This window comes from Taeniopygia guttata, chromosome 4 (assembly GCF_048771995.1).
Source record: "Taeniopygia guttata chromosome 4, bTaeGut7.mat, whole genome shotgun sequence".
NCBI classification, from domain to species: domain Eukaryota; kingdom Metazoa; phylum Chordata; class Aves; order Passeriformes; family Estrildidae; genus Taeniopygia; species Taeniopygia guttata.
In genome coordinates, this window is record NC_133028.1 from 32,613,884 (window position 1) to 32,633,671 (window position 19,788).

At 38.2% G+C, this 19,788-nt stretch overlaps 1 protein-coding gene and 1 long non-coding RNA gene across 52 annotated transcripts in view; one reads left to right on the plus strand and one right to left on the minus strand.

Annotated features, from left to right (window-relative positions):
- The window catches only part of TENM3 (teneurin transmembrane protein 3), a 1,292,556-nt gene that overhangs the window by 184,711 nt on the left and 1,088,057 nt on the right, over positions 1-19,788 (minus strand).
- On the plus strand, positions 4,857-6,539 carry LOC140683851 (uncharacterized). The gene is made up of 2 exons (XR_012055413.1): positions 4,857-5,214; positions 6,076-6,539. It is a non-coding gene; the product is annotated as an uncharacterized lncRNA (long non-coding RNA).

The window sequence follows — 19,788 nt, forward strand, 5'->3', positions numbered from 1 at the left end:
GAACATTTCAGATTCCCTCAGGCATTTATTTTACTACAGAGTCCTGAAATACTTAAGTCTATTAAGACCTAAAATAAACAGGCAAAAGGGAGGAATCTGCTAGTTGTTTCTCCAATCTACATTTTAAGTACACAGTGCCTACACCAGTGAAGTTCAGAAATTATTCTCAGTGTCACCAGTGAAATGATGGTACATTTGGCAACACGTGCATCAAGCCATGTCAGCTACCACAGTGGGGTTCAGCTCCAGACCACAGCAGGAGCAGCACTGTCTGCAGGCTGTAAAGATCCAGCCAATAAAGGTGGATCCAGAAAAGCTGGATTTACTAAACACACACACAATAGCTAGTCTGCATGAGCACTACCTCTGGATTTATGCCCAATATAGTCCCTGCCTGCTCCCTTGCTGCCAGGAAAGGGGACAGCTGGGAATAGACTATGACTGAAGAATAATTCACATTGTTTGGTCTTGGTTACCCTCTCCTCACCAAAAGCCTTTCTGGAGCAGAAAGCGTGCTGGCTGTGAGCTAGGCTGCCTTGCTGCTGTGCGTTGAACAAGTGGGAGCTTGAGGAAAGGAGGTCAATCATCAAAAGACTTCAGCCAGGCCTTAAAGGGCAGTAGACAACTAACTGAATTAACCATGGGGCTGAAAATCTTCCTGCCACATAGGCTATGAGCTGTGCCTTCCTAAACTCCCTGAGAGAACACACAGAAAAAAAATCCCTACATAAATTATCTTATGGATTTCAAGTCACCTACTGAAATCATTTTACGGTCACTCCCAGTTTATCTGTGCATTCTGTAGCTGCTCTCTCCATAGGAGGTCTGAAAACACACCAAGTTTATCTTGACGTCTTTTACTCACTACAGAAACTCCAAGAGCAATTCCATCCACAATGTTTCAGTATTATTGCTGTAGTCATTGAGATTATATACTTAGAAAGGAAGTACAAATGGCCAACTTGTGGCCAGAAAATATCAAGCCTGGTATCAGAACTAAAGATCAACAACATTGTTGTCTTAGTGAAATTCCATGCAGGTCCGAAAAAGTATGTATGGATCGCACAGTCTTATGTTGGATATGCTATGTACAAAGAAGGCAATGTTAGTGCTTGAAATAATTACCCCTGCAGCTCCCTGGAGTTACTAGACTAGCCCAGATCTGAGAGGGCTTTGGGGGAATATTTCAGGGGCAAGGGAAAAGATTCCAAAAGAGGCTCTAAACCCCGATGTAGTCCAAGATGTTTATTCTCAAAGGTTTCCAGGGGAGAAAGAGAGTGAACAAGGAAGAACAGGGGCTTTATCTATACTCCTGCTCAGGAAAAGATAATTTGCTCTCAGCCACTTCAGTCAAGAAAGGAAAGAAGGTTTAAACTAACATGGTTACAGCTACAGGGGTCTCTGGGGAGGAAAAAACCATTTCCCAGAGGAATACAAAAAGTACTAAATCAGCTGTCATGAGTTGCTGGCATGCACAAATCAACAGCTCATGCCTGCCCCTGGCATATCCTAAGAAATCTCCCAAAGACCAGACCATCTTCTACATAACGCCTCTTATTATCCATACTTCCACTTTTCCAGGATTTTTTAAAGTACTTTGTAACTTCCTCTATATCTATTTTGTTTGATGCAAACTTTAAAAATCCTCTTATTAAACAGTTTCTCTCCTACACTTCTTCAAATTATTTTTATATAGATGTTGGTTCTTAGGAGACCAATGCTCAAGAACCTTGTAATGAACTAGATTTAACATCGCTGCAATATGTCTCTATAATCCTGGCAGGTGATGCTGCCTAAAAGCACAACCTAAGATGAAAGGCCTCAAAGCTTTTTGTCATTCAGGCTTGTGAGGGATTTTTGTCCTCAATACAAAATCTGACAAAAGGGTCTTGCCAATGTCCAAGCAAACTGGAGCGCTGATATCCAATTGGTCCTTGCCATATTTTGACACTGCCAAAATACTTTGCCAAAGAAATCTTTCAGAAGGCAAAACCAAAAATATTTCCCTAGACATTATGAATACAGTGGGGAGAGATGTTGGGGTGTCTTCCTGAAACCTGTAATTCTGTAAAGTGCATGTACTTATCATTAAAAAAAGTAAGGTTGAATTAGAACTTGGCAGTTCTTTTAAACACTACTTCCCTGTGCTAGTGAAGAATTATGATGGTACTTCAGTTTTCTGGTCTGTCCACAGTAATTTTCAAAAGTGAAAGAACAGGAACAAAATCACCATCAAGCAGTTCTATATGAGTCCCACATAAACAGTTTTCAGTTCTACAGGTAAATTTTCATTTAACCTTTGCTGCCAAACTGTTTAAATTAAATGCACATCATGTTAGTTCCATGTATTACTTGTAATTCATTTTACCTCATTACCTTGTGATTTTTGCCCTGTTTTTCTCTCTCTTCACTTCACTGACTTTCACCTTGACAAACTGAAAACATGCCAATACAAAAATTGTTTCTTCCTATAATTGGCAAAGTCTTTATGCATAACTGGAAAAATGCTGTAATCCCAGTTACAACAGTACTCTTTCCTCACTCCTCCAATACGAGCATAATGGCAGTATCAGCTTGAGGAGTGTGTCTGTGATGAATCACATCTCATGCCCCTGAACGCACATGGCAGAAGAAAAAGGGAATCAGTCATTTCTCCCACTGAGGACTAACAGGATGTGAAACACAGAGAGTGAAGCTGGAGCATCAGAGCTGCCAGGATTTCCATCACATGGAACTCTGTAAAGGACCACAAAGCCCATTTCTGTAAGATAAAAACAAAATAACAATCTCTTGCTCTGCCTCCATGGACTGAGTGGGACAGAGCTGTCCCCAGCAGAGCTCTGCAGTGAAATTATGGCTACGCTTCCGCAGATACCTGAAAAGCTTTACTGCTCTTTGCTTTCAAGAAGCAAAAGGACCTGCTCTCAAGGATTTTGCCTGCAATATTCTTCTGCCTTGAGGAGTAAGAACTCCACTTAAGGGCGTTAAGAGCTCAGGAATTTGATAGATTCAAAGTTTAAGCCTAGTTTGACTAAAATCCATTTCCAAATCCTTAAAATCTGAATATATAATACAAACACTGAAACAGCTTTGTCCAATGATATATCAGATTATGACCCCAAAAGTATTCTTCAGTCACATTTTTTATACAGCTTTGAATGGGACCTGTGTAATGAGGACTGTCAAATGAATATTCCCCCAAAATGAAATATGACAAAAGCTTCACTCAGAAACCACATATGGTGCTGTTACACACTTATTACCCACGAGCTAAAATTTGTCTAATGTAATTTAAGATTGATAATTACTAAGAGAGGACATATGTGTTTTCAATAAAAAGAAATTTCCAAATTAAAAATACTGTTTCCTTTCTAGAGGACCATCGTTTGAAATAACATCTCAGACTTGTATAACTGAAATAACAACTCTATAAATTTTCACAATATATTTTTTTTTAATCCGTAAATGAAATCTTGCCCTTCCTTCAGCTATTTGCATCATTCTCTCAAATACAAGAAAGTGAAGTGAAAATATACAAAATCAAACAAAGCAAAATGTATTAGTATGTTACTTGCAAGTAAGAGCAGAAGACTTGCATTTTTTAAATCCAGCTTTTAACAACTGATTTGGCTTTAATTTATGATTAAAATTATTGTTATTATGTTAGTGGGAACAAGGAACTCTGTTATGGTGGGTGTTACAGAAGTATGGGGGAAAAACCAAAAATTTTTCTGTGAATGAAGTAAGAAATGGCTGGCACTAGACAGCATTCACCTGAGAGCACAAACTGAAAAGGGAGAATAACTGAATTACTAATGAACATCTCTCTCCACAGTGCCTTGCTACTTGACGTCTCCAACGTAGCTAATGTGCTGCCAAATTCTAATACAGGTTCCAAAGAAGCTCCAGGGGAATGGCAACCTGCAAACCTGACATCTATATGCTAGTGAAGTTAATAGAAACTATAATAGCAAAAAGACTAAGTGGGCCCTAAGTGGGGTCTAAGAAGAATCGAATTTCAGTTTTCATTAAGTGAAGCCTTACAAAATTAACCCAATTCTTTGAATAGCTCAAACAAACATGTGAAACCAGTGATCCAATCAATCAATTTCAAAAAAGCTTTTAACAAGTACTTTACCAAAGGCTTTTAAAGGAACTAAGCAACCATGGCAAAATAGAGTTCTCTGCAAAGCAACACGACTGGTTAAGAGACATAACCAGAAATTAGGGGTAAATGGTCAAACCTGCATCGTGAAGGAAGCCTACCAGTGGAATACCACAGGGATCTGCACTGGGATATGCTCCCCTTCCCATACCTGTAATTGACCTGGAAAGGTAACTGAGCACTGAAGCAACCAAGTTTTCAGATGATACCAATTTATTCATGGCTGTACGGATGAGGGGCAAGTGGTGAAGAATCACAGGACCTTATGAAATTGAGTGACTAGACAATGGAATGGTAAATTAAATTCAGTGTGGATAAGTGTAGAGTGATGCACATGGGAAAATATAACCTTAACTTCACATGTACAGTGATGGGCTCTGAGCTGAACATTATCGCGCAGGAGTGAGACCTTGAGGTTACAATAAATAGTACCATCAAAATGTCAGCTCAGTGCTCAGCTGCCAAAAGAAAGCAGCCCAAATATTAGGTATTGTTAGGAGCTGAACAGGAAGCAAAGAAGAGAACACAATTATGCCACTTTGTAATGTCACTCAGTTCATACACTGTCTCTTCTTCCAGCGATATGTTTCAGGGACATGCTTGTCACTGAATATTTACTGCTTATTTTTAAAAAGATTAGAGCAAGACAGAATGCATCTTAAAACAGAAGACTGACCTGCAATTAGGGGGACAAAGACGCAATTTCAACACTGCATCTCAGTTTCACAAGAGTTCTCTGAGACTGTATCTAAAACTCAAGGAGAGAGGGTCTTCTATGCACTTGCAGATAAACCATTCAAAAAAAGAGGCTGACGAATTACACACACACAACCAACAAGCTCTATTATAAGGCATTGCTATACATCAAAAGCATAGCTACTGCTAAGTGCACAAGCTTCACCCAGTACTTGAAATCCCTGGGAAAGGACAAGTTTGAAGATTTGCCTTTACTCCAGCATCATACAGTCAACTAAAAGTTAATTTTGCCGTGTCATCTTGAAGCGACAAGGTTTTAAGCCATAAGGGTTGGTACAAGTGCCCACAAAAGGGTAAGTAAAAACAATTTAAACTAAAAATCTTCAAAGTCTTGTGTTACTCCCTGCTCTCTTTTCCTCATTTTCTTCCCTATCAGATAGCCTGCTCAAGACACCGCTGGATCCAGTCTTTTAGTGTTTGACAATACAAAATCACTTTCACTTACTTATGTTCTGTAACAAGGAACAACTAAATTAAGTCTAGGCCTTCAGATTTCTAGCTAATCTCTACACATCTCTACTACAACACCTAATTCTTGCTTTTATGAGAAAGGGCTTGTTTGTGTGCTAATGGACTGGCATTACTTGTATCTTTGTCTAATTTCATGAGCCATGAGAATGTTCTGGTTTTTATTTGGATTGTTACACATCAGACATAAATTCTGTCTATCAGTATCAGCTACCTAGTGTACCCTCTCCTTACTTGCATAAAATACTATCTATTTACTTCACATAATCCCACTCTTGTGTATAGGAGAAATATACTCTCACCACAGTCTATAACCAACCTTTACAGTTGCTTTGCCTATTATGTAATAGAATAAATACAGAAAAAGAGAGAATATATTGGAAGAAAAAGCAGCATTGTGATAATTAATTATTACCTAATTTTAAACTCACAAATGTATCAAATATCAACATAAGTATTTTTCAACAAGAAATGAAGCTACGCAGGGTATTTAATTAGCTTAAACTGTTAGCTAAGAGTTGCTGCAGATGGACTAATTTAACACATTTAAAACAGACCAAGATGAAAATTATTTTTTGCCTTTGTTTTAGCCCTATATTTCAGTAAAAATCCCTTAGTGAATTTCTATTCAAATGTTATATTGTTGCACTATGAAATAAAGATTTTTTTTTATTCTTTTCCTACAGCTGTAATTTCTACTGTTGAAGTAATTGAAGTTTCTTTTTTTTTTTTTTTGAAAGCACTTTTCAATTTGTGCTGTCCAAGCATGTTTTAAAGACAGATCATGAAGGACACTCAGCAGGATGAGCTCTACAAATATAAGTTATGTCAACCAACAGAAAAGCTTCTACGGGAATAAACAGGATGATTTTAATTAAAGTAGAACTAAAAACTTGAAGTAAATATTAGCTGGTAGCAATGCACTAAAAATTTCAGTCACCACAAATAAATGAGAGTCAATCCAACCTCTCACAGAAATGCCTTCAGCATTCTTAAGACAAGGCATAGAACTGGTGAAGCCGTGACAGGATGGAGACTGAACTCAAGGCAGGCACATCACCTCACTAACTCAAGCTCCATGTCCATCTATCAGATGAGTCGACATTTCAGCAAGACTGCGCTCACTTTAGTTAACCAAAGAAAACCAAAATCAACCACCACCAACCAGGCAACCACCACTGTCTCTCTCTTTCTCTCCTACTGCCCACAACAAATTAAGTAACTATCTGTCTCCTGAAGTGACAGAAGAAACATTAATTAATCACAGAATCATTTGGATCACTAGATAAATCATTCTGTTGAGCCCATGTTGTTTTCCAAGGGCAGGGCTAAGTTGCTGCAGCTACAGCTGCTGCCTTTGAGCACTGGCAGTAGCACTGGGCAGCTACAGATCACCAGCAGAACAGGTGAGGTGCAAAACAGCAGCCAGCCCTTTAAAAGTCCTAAAGCACCCTGAAACTTTAATTCTGTCATGCAGTTAGAAAACACTGAATAGATGAAGCTTTGAGAAAGCCATTCTAACAGAATTCCTCATTACAGCTCTAATTACAAGCTATCTTTATAATGTACACCTGACAACATCGTGAAAAGCACTTTGTTTTAAAGGTCAGTAGAATTAAAAGAACAATTTGCTATTTATAGTAACAGGTGAACTTTTCTTATTTGGTTGCTTAAGCAGCCAACCCTTGAGTTGAATGTAATTAGGAAGGGGATATTCAATTTACAGTATCCACAAGTAATGATAATTACACTGGTTCAAAAAAGCTGTTGGTAAGCATAAGAAACCCTCGTAATTACATCCCGTTTCCAAAATTACTTGAGCACTGTGAACTTGAAGCATTTCAGCAAATGAAGGCCAAGGCACATAAAGGAGAGCGACGGCACTTTAAAAGCTGCACTGTTTAACATAATGAGCCGCCCGACCGGAGGGAGATCGCGGACCGCGCTCCGTAACTCACCCCGACAGCCCACGCCATCTCCTTCCTGCTCACAAACATCCATTAAGAAAAACATAAGCCGGCTCCCTCACTGCCTCCTTCCCATCCTTCGCCAGCATTGCTCAGCTCCCCTCGCAGAGCTGCCCCGGGAGCCGGCCCCTGGAAGGTGCTCGGGCTCCGGCTGCCGATCCCGCCAGGCTCAGGAGAGCGCCGGAGCTGGAGCAGCAAACGCCGCCGCGCCCCCCCGGCGGCAGCCCCGCGCGGGGAGCAGATTAGCTCGGTCAGCAGCCCGCCAGGACAAGGTGAAAAATAAACAAATAACCACGTTCACGGCAGCTGCGGCGATCGCTCTCCGGAAAATTATTCAGGCATTATGAGGGAGATGGTATTAAACGCTGCCACTTGCAGCTTCACGGCTCTCTGCGTCTTCGCATCAGCCTGGGATGAGCACTTAAGGAGTATCATCGGAGAGCTTGCCCAGCTGAGCATCTTCCATTATGTTTTTGTCTTAAAAGGAGATAGCAGGAACCTCTCTGCCTGACAGGCGAAAGGCTTGTCATAATTCATTAATAACACAGCCTTGCTCAGGTTTCCTTCAATGAAGCCAGGCAGGCATCCTATGAAGAAAATGCTGAGTGAACAACAGCTTCTCCAGACACAATGCAATAAACTTGCCAGTACTTGGCACCATTTGGTGACTGAGACAAGGATGACCAACGCTATTCGACAAGACCTGTCAGAGTCCCTTAAGGCTCCTAGTGAAGAAACTCAAAAACCCCAACAGTAATTCCTCAGCAGGATGCAATTCGCTGCTTGGAAGCAAAACCCTCACGTTTCAGCTGTAGAGATAAATGTACCAGTCTGCTTTTGCTATACTCAGGGTAAAGCTGGCAATTTACTCTGAGGAACTGTTTGCATCCAAAGGGAAAAAAGCAAGAAGAGGTGTGGTAAAAAGCAACAACTACAATATCAGATAACTGAAAAAATTGACAAGACTATCACAAGGCTTCCATCACATAGAAAATACAGCTGAAGTTATCTGCAAGGAAAGAAAACAAGTTCAAGACGAATGTCAAGATAAAGTCATTAGGATGGCATCCAAACAGGAAGGACAGAAAATTACTTACTTTTAATTTTTTTTCTTTTTCTAGTATGCATCCATTCATACAGCACCTGTTATATTTAACTGAGTCTCATGTACTTCCTCCTAAGACATTGGTTCCATCATGAAAAAAAATGAAGAAAGGTACTCTTACATGTATGTCATCTACTAGCTTTCCATACACTCACATTGCTTCTTATAACAAAATAATCTAGTAACACAGTAAGAATGTACTGACAATGGTTAATTAATGAATTTAGAATATCTGTGTCACAAAATCTTCTTTTTTGCAATAAAGTGGGCTCAGGTAATTTGCAAACAGCACAATATTATTGCTTCCCTAAGCTTCTTTGTGTTTTACTTAGGCATGATAATTTATTTTGAGCGCAATATCTGTCATTAAAACTGTGGCTTATAAACATTATTAGAAACAGCTCTATTAGCATGTCTCAAGATTGCTGTATTTGAGCAGAATGCAACTGATTGAACAGAAATCAATAAAGGTATTTAATGATTTCATGAGAAAAATAAGTGACCCTCACACCCCTAATAGATTAATGTCACTTATGTGCAACACATTGCATAATGCTGACATAGAGCTACTCAAAGTAGTGTCACTTTTCATATGAGTGCCTTAAAACCTTATCAAAGGGAAATTGTGTTTTAATGCTATTTCAGATATCATTTTTGAGAGGATTTTTACAATCCCATTTCATAAAGCAGAAAGCATGATCTGAATTGTTACAAGTAGCTTTTGTCATTGGCACATGTACTAGGTCACCCTCTGAAGTTAGCTGGTGAATGAAATCCTGAACACAGGAGGAGGGTAACACTTTGAAACATTACTAAAACAACCTGTTTATTATCAGCTTTCATCTCTCAATACACGTTTGCCTATATATCTGAATCTTCCACTAATTACCAAAAGCATGCTTTGCTAGGGAAGGGAAACTGCTCCTCATGGTCAGTACTACAGCACGAGATAGACGGGATGCACAGCTCCCCAGTACGCTTCTTGGGAATGGAAACAGAGGCAGGAGATAATCTAAATGACAGAGTAAATGCCACTAAATAAATGCTTGCCTCTCAGCCATTTAGGCAACATCTCAGATCTCTTAAGAACATGCATGTCTGCCTGTCCATCTTCAATACACTGCTTTTTTATCCCATTTTACATCTATTCACTAAAAAGCAACTGTGGGCTGCAATTGAGCACTGAGCACAATTGAGCAAACCATTTCATGGTCTCATGCCTTTATTTTGACTTTAACAGACTGACAACGAAAATATGCAGTATTTGCTTGGTGTTTCTTCAGTGACATGAAAGCTCCTTTTTGGGAAAGAAACAAGTCAAATTCAACATGTCACCATGCACTAAGCAGGCTTTGCCATGACAAAGCTGCCTTTACAATTCCTTTATAGCAAACCCAAACATAACTAGGGGGAGCTGATGTTCGATTTTCCTCTTCTATTTGCCATATTACCTATCATAATTTTTAGTGCAACATGAAGAAGTGAAAATAACTAAAAAAAAACCCAAACCTTTTTCCTAAAGATAATACAGTCCCAGCTTTCATACACAGTTTTCACCTGAAGAAATGGGAAAAAACTCTGTTTAGACAAAACAGGGAAGCAAATACAAAAGCTTTTTCTGACTGCCTTGAACATTTCCTTATTTCTCCCCAAAGGATATAAAAACTACTCCAGTAAATGTAGCATCATAATTGGCTATAATTGACTCCATACTTCAATTTTTAAGGTAATCTATAAAATATGGATCTTTTTGTCAACTGGGAGACAATTTTGTGACACCACACTGTTTATCTCGTTACAGTGATCTCAGCTGCACTTGATATCATTTGTTACCACTCAGACTACCTTATTTTGGCTCTAATCCCGCACCTCTCTACATTTAATGCATTGTACACTAGTTAGCTAAAACACCAAACACTTTGAGTGCTACCGAAGGGAATTAATTGCCACAAGACCATTACCATAGGGGATAACAGTAGCAATGATACAGCAGCAGGTGAAACAAGAACAAGCAAGCTGTTCCAATCCATCAGTGTACTTCATGCTATTGTGTCATTAGCCCAGCTCACAACTTACTGCACGTGAATTACAGGGGATGGGGGACAGAAGAAAAATGCAAGGTTTAACTGCTTTGCTGCAGTTTTTCTATTACACCTATTAATTTATTGAATTTGCAGCATTTTAAGGTAAACTTCTAACACTCTGGCTGTACAGACTGTTACGACATCATGGCAGTTTTGCATCAGTCTTAGGTCACAACAGTATGATGGACCACTGAATGGAAATTACTGCATCTGGCCATTTCTAATAGCTGAAACACTGTGAACACCTCACAAAGATATTGGCTTCAAACACAATCTCTGAATGATAGAATTGGCTTATCTTTTTTTCCCCTAGATCTTCTAATAATTATTTTTATTTATATCTCCCTCTATATGCTGTGACACTTAACTGAAAACTAAGTAAAAGGATGATAAAACCTACAACCTAAAAAAAAAAAAACCAAACCTCCAAATACAAATAGCCACAAAACTGCAGCAAATGATTGATAGAAACATTGATGTAATCCTGTCCATAGCAACAGTTTAATTATGAGCATCTTGGCAGTGAGCCTGCTCTATGTGTTGATTTTCCCCAGCAGAGAATGCCATACAATCCATCTTTGTGTTATGTGCTATATGACTAGATGGAGAGGCCAATCAAAGGGGAACAAGGAACAGAGAAGTTGTAGTAAATTACTGGTGATACAGGAGTAAGTACATTGACCATGAATAATTCTACTCCTGAGGATTAGCAAGCCTAAAAAACGAGTGGTAGGGAAGAAATATCAGGAGGGTGCTACCCACAACAGAATAATAGTATATTCCTCAATTACAGTGATCACAGCATACAACATGGATATACCACTTCAACAGGTGACATGAATTACTGGTACCCAGTTTAAAAAGTCCCCTCTCAAGCACCTCTTTCCAGGATCTTAGTCACCTGGAGGAGCAGAGAAGCACCTTGGGGTAGCAGGAAAGCAGGTCCCCCTAAAGCAGGGACACAGGGCTCAGAGGTCATGGCTACACGACACACTGTAAAGCAAAGCTTGCCAGAAGCAGCAGGTCTGCTGGGTGGAGCAGCCACTGCCAAGAACCCAGTGACCTTGGGATTTGTGTTTTAAGGGTTTCACTACTGAACAACTACAACACAGCTAAAGTAGGCACATCAGAGGGGATGCACATCATCGGTGAGCTCAGAGTTCACTCTAGTAAACTAGAGGGCAAGGAACTGCCCTCTACTGCCAGGGACCTTAACAGGAAAAGGCATCTCTGCAGGTTTAGGAGGTTATAAAATATATGGTGAAATCTGACTGCAACTGCTTCTCAATATACCTCCAGGTAATTTTCAGACAGAAACAAAAAAATATAATAGAACTGTAATTTATAATTAAACTTACTTCCAATGTCTATGTTGGAAAGCTTGTTAAAAAAGACCCAACAAAAACGAACACATATATCAATCTATATACAACTGCAATCTACAGTGCTTATTTATTAAAAAAATAAATTTAAAGAGTCCTTAAATTTCACACCTCTTTTTTTAAGCAACGTTTAGAACAATGTCTCTGAAGCAGCAGTTTAAGGTTATACTAGCCACTCTTTATTTTAAGGAAATGCTCTGGTAATTTTTAAGTGTGTGAACAAAGGTTTTGTGAAATCCTGTTAGGCTATTACATGTGGTAAGAAAACCATCAATCATTTCTGCAGCCTGGTGTCCACATTCACAACTTAACTCAATAAAGACTGTTTTTAGTTTCTATTAAGGTATGAATATTTTATATTTTTAACCACATAAATCAATAAGAATACTCATATAGGTATATACATGGATCACCATGTGTTTCTTTGAAGAACAAACCCAAAACAATACAGAAATTTGAAATAAAGAACTCTAAAAATAAGATTCCTAGAGCTTACAGAAATTCCAAGAGACATACCAAAATCAAACACAAGTGTTGTTTTACTCGAAGGTGGGGATTTTTGGCAGCTGTGTGACTATTTCCATCTCCAAGACACGGTGGCTGCATCATAACACGAAAACACACTGGTTTTTATTAATACCAAATGTATGGGCATGTTCTACCTACTGTGGATTACCTGTCTGAGAAATTGCTTTTAAACACAAAGTATTAGTATCTATGCAACTCTGCTGTACCTTCACAAGCTCTTCCTCATTCAAATTTACTTTAAACATGGAAGAAAGGGATTTGTGTTTGTGTGTGGGTACAACGTAATGTTCAGATCAATATGGCATAAAAATCTATTAAATCACTACACTAAAACTGAATTAGTGATATAAGTCTTGCAAGCCCAGGTATTTTAGCTCTAAATTCAGGTCTCATATTTCAGCTCAGAGCACTCAAGAGGTACTCTGGATTTCTAAGCAACAATGTACTAGGAAATGTATGTACCTGATAGAAACTCCTTTTGTGCATCAGCTCAAAAAAATATTGCTTGATCCTCTCTTTAGTGTACATTCATAATAAACACAACATTTTCCAAAATACCTCTGTGACTTTACTGATCGAACGATTACCTGAATAGAACACCCAGCTGACTGCATTGAATATTCAGTTAACTTATTTACCCTTCAATAGCTAGACAATACAACACAAGAGAAACCCAGAAGAACTCCTGGTCAAGATATTATTCAAAACAAGAGTAATATGAACAGTTATATTAGTCCTCAGCAAGTTTACATTGATATTTTCACAAAAAGGTAATTTGCAAAATCTTTAGGGAAAAAAAAAATTGACACATCACTGCATCATTCCAGGGTTTGTGCAAGTGAAAATAGGAAATTGGGAAAATGTGAGTCTGCTCTCAGGCAGACAGAAATCCATAGTTTGTACAGTGCTCTTGATGCAGGTGTTTTAGTGGCACTTTTTATTTCTGAAAAAGAACTTCTAAAGACTGATTGTGCTTTGTAAATAAGGTTGCATTTGAAAATGCTTAATGGCACCTCTAACACACAGACATACATATAAGTTTTGCAACTAACAAAATAATTCTTAAGTTCCATTCCAATTGCAAATTAAACAACTACATTTTTTTAATGAACCAAGAACTGAATTAATGATTACAGAATACCTGAAAGTTCTTAATGACTACTAAATCTGACATTAAAGTTTATGCCCATTTAATCTTTTATTACTTCTGGTGCATTACCTCAGATTAAAGCACACAAATCTGCCTGAAAGTATTTTTGCCCTATGTCTGTACTATAACTTTTTCCCCCCTAATTGAAAACCTAAATAAACGCCCCGAAATGAGAAGACTACATATCAAATCTCAAAGCAAAGCAGGTGATTTGCAACTTAAGAATTCCTACCTGTCAGAGAAGGCAGCAAACATCTTCTAGTTCAAAGTGGTTATTTTGGTCAGTTTCCCACTGGCCAGAGTTGGGAAGCTGAGACAAAAACCCTTGTGGAGGGCATTAAGAAACATTAAGCCTGGAAAAATGCTACTGACAATATTTGCTAAAGTTGGACACACAATTGTCCAGTTATCATCCATATATCTAGGCAAAAGCAGTGGATCAAAGAAATAGGGGCAGTTCAGTAAGAAACAAGGTGCCACTCCACATAGAGAACTGGAGTGAAATTGGGTGACAATCAAAAAAACCTGTCCCAAACAAGAAAAATGCCCCCACAAAACCAGAAAACCCTATGCACTAGAAACTTGTAGTGCTTCTGTTTTATCCATTGCTGTATTGAAGTCCAATAGCCTCTTTCTCTAAAGTCTCAAAGACCCAAGGGAGGTGCAGTTGTTTCACTTGCTCTTTGCTAAAGCTCCTAAGAAGGCTTAAAGTTGGGGAGGGTTTCCTGAGTCACTATCACCCACAGTAGTATCTGATTACTCTGCTTGAGCTCGTTTTGATTAAAAGGTTGAGAAGCAAGCAGGAGACAACAGTAGTGGCTGACAAATGAACAATGAGACAACAGTGGTAGTGGCTGACAAATGTTTCAAAACTAACCTGTAAGACACTTCTCAAACCATGTTAATTTAGTCTGACAGTGAATATGGAGCTTCTTATTAGGAATGCATGATGAACACACAGCCATGGGCTGCACTTATTTCAGCCAGTCATCAAGAAACGACACTTTCCTGTGGAACTTCTGGTTTACAAGATAAATCTTTTAGAATAGAAATACACGTTACATTTTCTTTGCCAGAATACAGATCAGATTCTCAATCAAAAAACAGTTATTTTGGACCACAACTGTGAAGCTTTTAATATTTACATGCTCTTGAATTAAATATTAAAATGGAGGTGAATGTTCTCAGTAGGCAACAATTGTCTGAACTATCTTTGATAATTTCTACATTACACAGGGCTGCAGCACAAACAGTAAAAAAATGCTGCTGGAGGGAGCCAGTGTATTCTTACAATTCGTCACAATGCCAAATGTGCAAGCAGTACTTTGCATCTTGGGATCAATTTAAGTACCTCACTGCAGTACTGAGCACAGGTCTTGCTTCTGATTACCCAAGGCACTGGAGTGAGCTCATATGGATGCATTACTTTGGATTGGGGCAGTAACTTGGGTATCTCTACACCAAATTATTTGAGCACTAATTGGGTCTACTCAGCGTAGCAATGTGTGGAGAAGCAGCATCAAGGTAGACAATGTATCAAGGTTTATAAATTAAATTAAATAAATTAAACTAAATTAATGATTCTACAGTAAGACAGAGAAATAAAATTAATTTAAAAATTCAAACCAGAATAGCAGAATTATATAGTGTAGTGCAATTATCACAATAAATAAGCATGTAATTTCTCATAAGAATTGATAATATTAGAGACTTGGACCTTGTTTAGGCACTAGCCCCTAAAGGAGAGAGTATCAAAGCTTTGTGTGAACTGAAATTGTGTTCCAGCTAACCAGTGAACATGAAAGGATCAGCTCATCTCCATTATAAAACAAGTTCTTAGATTGAGGGTCTCATGCCAATTATGAAATCCTGCTAAAAATACATCTGATTAAATAATACGCTTTCCTTTCTCCCCCTCACAATCAGAGAAGGATAAAATGTTTCTACTCTCTCCAAGACATTCCATCTTACTGCATTTAAATTAAAATATAAATTTGAAACACAAACCTCTTGTTTGAAAAAAAACATGTCTGTGATGTGTTGGGCAGAAAAGACATTTATAAACTACAAACTATTATACTGGGACTGTGCTCAAAAAAAAAATCTGTGTCTGGCCCTGCACATTCCTACACTACTTGATCATACTGTCAAATTGGCAAAATGTTGCAGGAGACACAGATTTCCATTAAAACACCAAAAGAAAGCAAACCGAAATAGTATAGTACTTAAGCACTATGCTTGCTATTTCTAAATTTTAATTATACTTCTGGAAGTTGGTATATTTGATAAGATTAGCCATCAATTTTTTCTTTGGCTTCATTAATATCATCAATGGAGCATTGTTGGTTTTTTTTTTTTAAGCCACACATTTCTACCTATCCACGGAAGAAAGCAAAGGAAGCACAAGGCTTTCAGCAAGCCTGGCAGTCCATGTGACCAGACAAGATGATAAAGCTTGAAAAACATAGATTACTTTCTTTTTCTTCAGCAGGCTAAAAAGCCTGCCTGGTTGTGCTCATTCGTCTCCTTTAGTCCAGCAAGCCAGAACAGAACAGTTTACTTTCAAGGTCTCATTAGTTTGGATTTACCATCTTAGGTAGAGTATAGTCAGAAAATATTTTATGTTCGTTTCTGTTGAATGGACTGTAAATGTCTAAAACACAAGTTCTTCAAGGCTTTAACAAATTATTCTTTTAAAAAGTGCAGCTGAAAAGAAAAAATAGCTTTCCAAACTATAAAAGTCAGGCATAAATCTAGGAAAAAGAATGGAAATAAAAAGCCTCAAAAGCAGTATTGCCTCAATCATAAGCAGAACAATTTCTCCTCTATTCTTCAGATAGATCTGAGATTCTGTTTTATATATAAACACATTCCACTCAGCTCTTCAACTTCAAATAAAATTTCTTAACACAATAATCAGAATAAAAAACACTGGGTAATCAGAAGAAAACTATACTGCTCTCAGAAATCATTAGTATAATTTCTCTTTGCATATGTGAGCCTCCGTGCTTCACCTTTGCTTACATGCTCAAAGATCTGATCATGTATGCTCACACTGATCATCTCCTTCTAACAAGGTAATTGTAGCTTTGTTCACAAGACTGAGTAACAGTCTTAACATCCTAACTTAGAGGAAAAAGGAATCCTGGGAGATGTGGGTGTGAGCACAAAGAAAATGAAAAAAATACAGTGAACAAAAACGTAACAAGAAAAAAATATTCTAAATCTAACTATGAGTCAATCCCTAATCTTCTTCCATGTGCCCAGATCTTGGTGCCTGTAGAGAACTCCAGTTAGTTCAGTGGGTTACATGCGGCTGTAGCCATTTGAGATGTACTGACTGTATTTCTTTTCTTTTTGTCAATGTATTTTGAAAAATAAAATAAAAATTTAAACACAAAATAAAAACTCTCCTGTCCTTCCCTTCCTCAAACCCACTAGTCCTGTCTTTTAAAGCTCAGGACTTCAAATTCTCCACTTACTTCCTCAAGCCATTTGCCAAAGATCTGGATTTGCAAGGACTAGCAAATCATTTGCAGCACTAGGAAAAAACACTGCTCTTGTGAGTAGGTATAGTGAATTTTTTATTCTGAAAGCAGTGGTAATTATTCAGGATTTAAATTTGTTTCTTTGGTCTGTAACCCTTCATTCTGACAGGATTTGCTTTGCTGCGAAGTTCACCGCTTGCTTTACTTTCTCTGGTGAATAAATACAGCCTGAAGACCGAAGAATAATTTTAATTCACAGAAATCATATGCATGAGAACTATTTTATTGTCATTAAAATCCCAGAAGCTGTAAAGGTGTAAAGACAGGGGCTCTGTTCAACTGAAAAAGCAGGTCTAGATGGACCTGCTTCCTTTTTGCCTTTTTAGTGCCATGTAGTTACCCCACCAGCTCCTACCAACACACATGTGAAGACATGTGTGGCCAAGTTGTTAAAACTAAAAACAAAGGTTCAGATTATCTTGATCAGCTCTGCCGACAGCCTTATATGGAAAAGACACAGATGTGTCTTGTTAAACTGAAGAACAAATTCCTCTGTTATACAGTTGACAAAAAAGCTGGGTATTAAAACAAAGCATGAAGCCTATAATTTTAGGAAAAAAATAACATACTTTACATTTTCTTACCTGTAAATCATTATTTTTAATGTTGACCAATATTCTGCAAGTAAGGAAAACAAAAGTTTTGGCCATGGCTCAGTCTGACACTGACTCAACCCTGGTGGATATTGCTACTCTAGGATTTAACCTGAAGGCACAAGAAGCCACTAGCCTGCTGCCATACCATAAGCCTGTCAGACAATGCCAATACTGGATAAAATGACTGTTACTGTAGGTTCAGTAGACCTAAACAAACACTGATGGGCACTGCTAAAAGCTTGAATATGAAATTGCAGCAATAGCCTCCCTTCAGAGAGCAGCTTTAGCAGAAATGCCTTTTTCTCTTTTCCCTTGTTCCTCTTCTTCTTTCAGTAAACCAGAATTTAGATAAATAATCTGATGTATTATATTGAAATGTATAGAAAAAGCTTTTGTTTTTAAACATGTACATTTTGGTATACAAGAAGAAATCATACAGTATTATGCTCCTATTTGAAATTCTCCCCCAAAGTATCAAAATTATTCCCTATATGGATGCAAACACACGCTGACATAAATTTGGTTTCAACCTTTGAAACTCAGTGTATTGTGACCTCTCTAAGCACTCATCTAAGTATTATGAAAGGAGACTCTCTAACTGACAAATGTATGAAATGAATGGATAAGAATTTTCCTTTTCACCTCAGCATTCAGTTGTGGTTTCTGAAGGTAACAAGCAAGTGTGCACCTCTCGCGTAACATCATCTTGTTAAAGGTACTCTGCAACAGCCACGAAAGAAGGGACCGGTTTTGCTTTGTTACAGTCCAAAACAAAGAGAAGAGAAGTGATGCTAAATCTATGTTGCCTGCTTTAAGAACAGACATTTTACCTTAGATGCATTTAGTATAATTTTATATTACTGTACTTAGAATACTTATAAATCAGAATTTTAAAAATGGAGGAGCAAAGCGAAGGACAAAAAGGCAATTATCAAGTTTCAGTTATGCAACAATATTAAATATGCCTTTTTTTTTCCCAGTATGGACCCATTTCTGTGCCAATCAACCCAACATCACATATTCTGAAACAGTATTTTGTGAATCTGCAGCTTTAGACTGTGTACTTTGAAGTGCTCCTATATTAAAAGAATGGCATTGCAATACTCCTGTCTTGTTTTTTGTAACAAAACCCTCTTTCCAGAAGGGATTTAAAAGTCCAAAATGCTATCCTCAAGAGCTCCTTACCTTTGGAGGAGTCACTTCACTTACAAAGCTTTCTGGAGGTGCCACAAAGCTGTGCACTCCAAAGCATTCCTCAGTCTGAAATATCCCAGAAAGGCTCCTATTTGCCTGTTTAAAATATACTGATTCTAAGTGTAATGCAATCAGCATTACAAGTTATTTTATATAATTTAAACAAAGAATTTCAAAATTATATATTTGGAATGGAAGCATTCCTCCTGAAACCATACAGCTATTTTTTCTTTACTACTAGTCAGAATAGTTATTCAGATTATTTATGTTGCCTGATAATTATGTAACACACTTCAAATTGTAATGAAGAAGAGGAAAATGAATTGCAGTATAATCTGCTTAGAAGTATATACCTCAGGCACACAGTTACATCAAGGTTAAGTCACCTGTTTATACACCTGGTACGATTGCGATTCAGGCGAGAGCCTTAAAAACTTGCATGGGCTTACAATGGAAATTTCTGCACTTCAGTGTGAAAAACCCCTACCCTACATGCATGAGAACTCACAGAGGTCCAAGTTTTCACCAGCAAAACTGCAAGAGGTTCCAGAGTTCCGCATCTTAGCATTATCTTTATCTCGCTCTTACTGAATACATTGCATCTCCAGGCCATTTGCTACCCACAAATGAGGCTGACCAAAATCCCCTGAGGGTCTCAAGTCGTAAGAAAGCTCCGACTGCCTGAGGCCGTCGGCAGATGTGTTGCCCTGGATGCATCTGAGTGGGGTGAAGAGGTCATTGCTTCCAGCTGCTCAATGCCCAGGGAGTTGGTGGAGGGGGGCGGGGAGTAACACCACTAAACATCACAACACCACACTCATTTCCTAACCCCCAATGTCAAAATC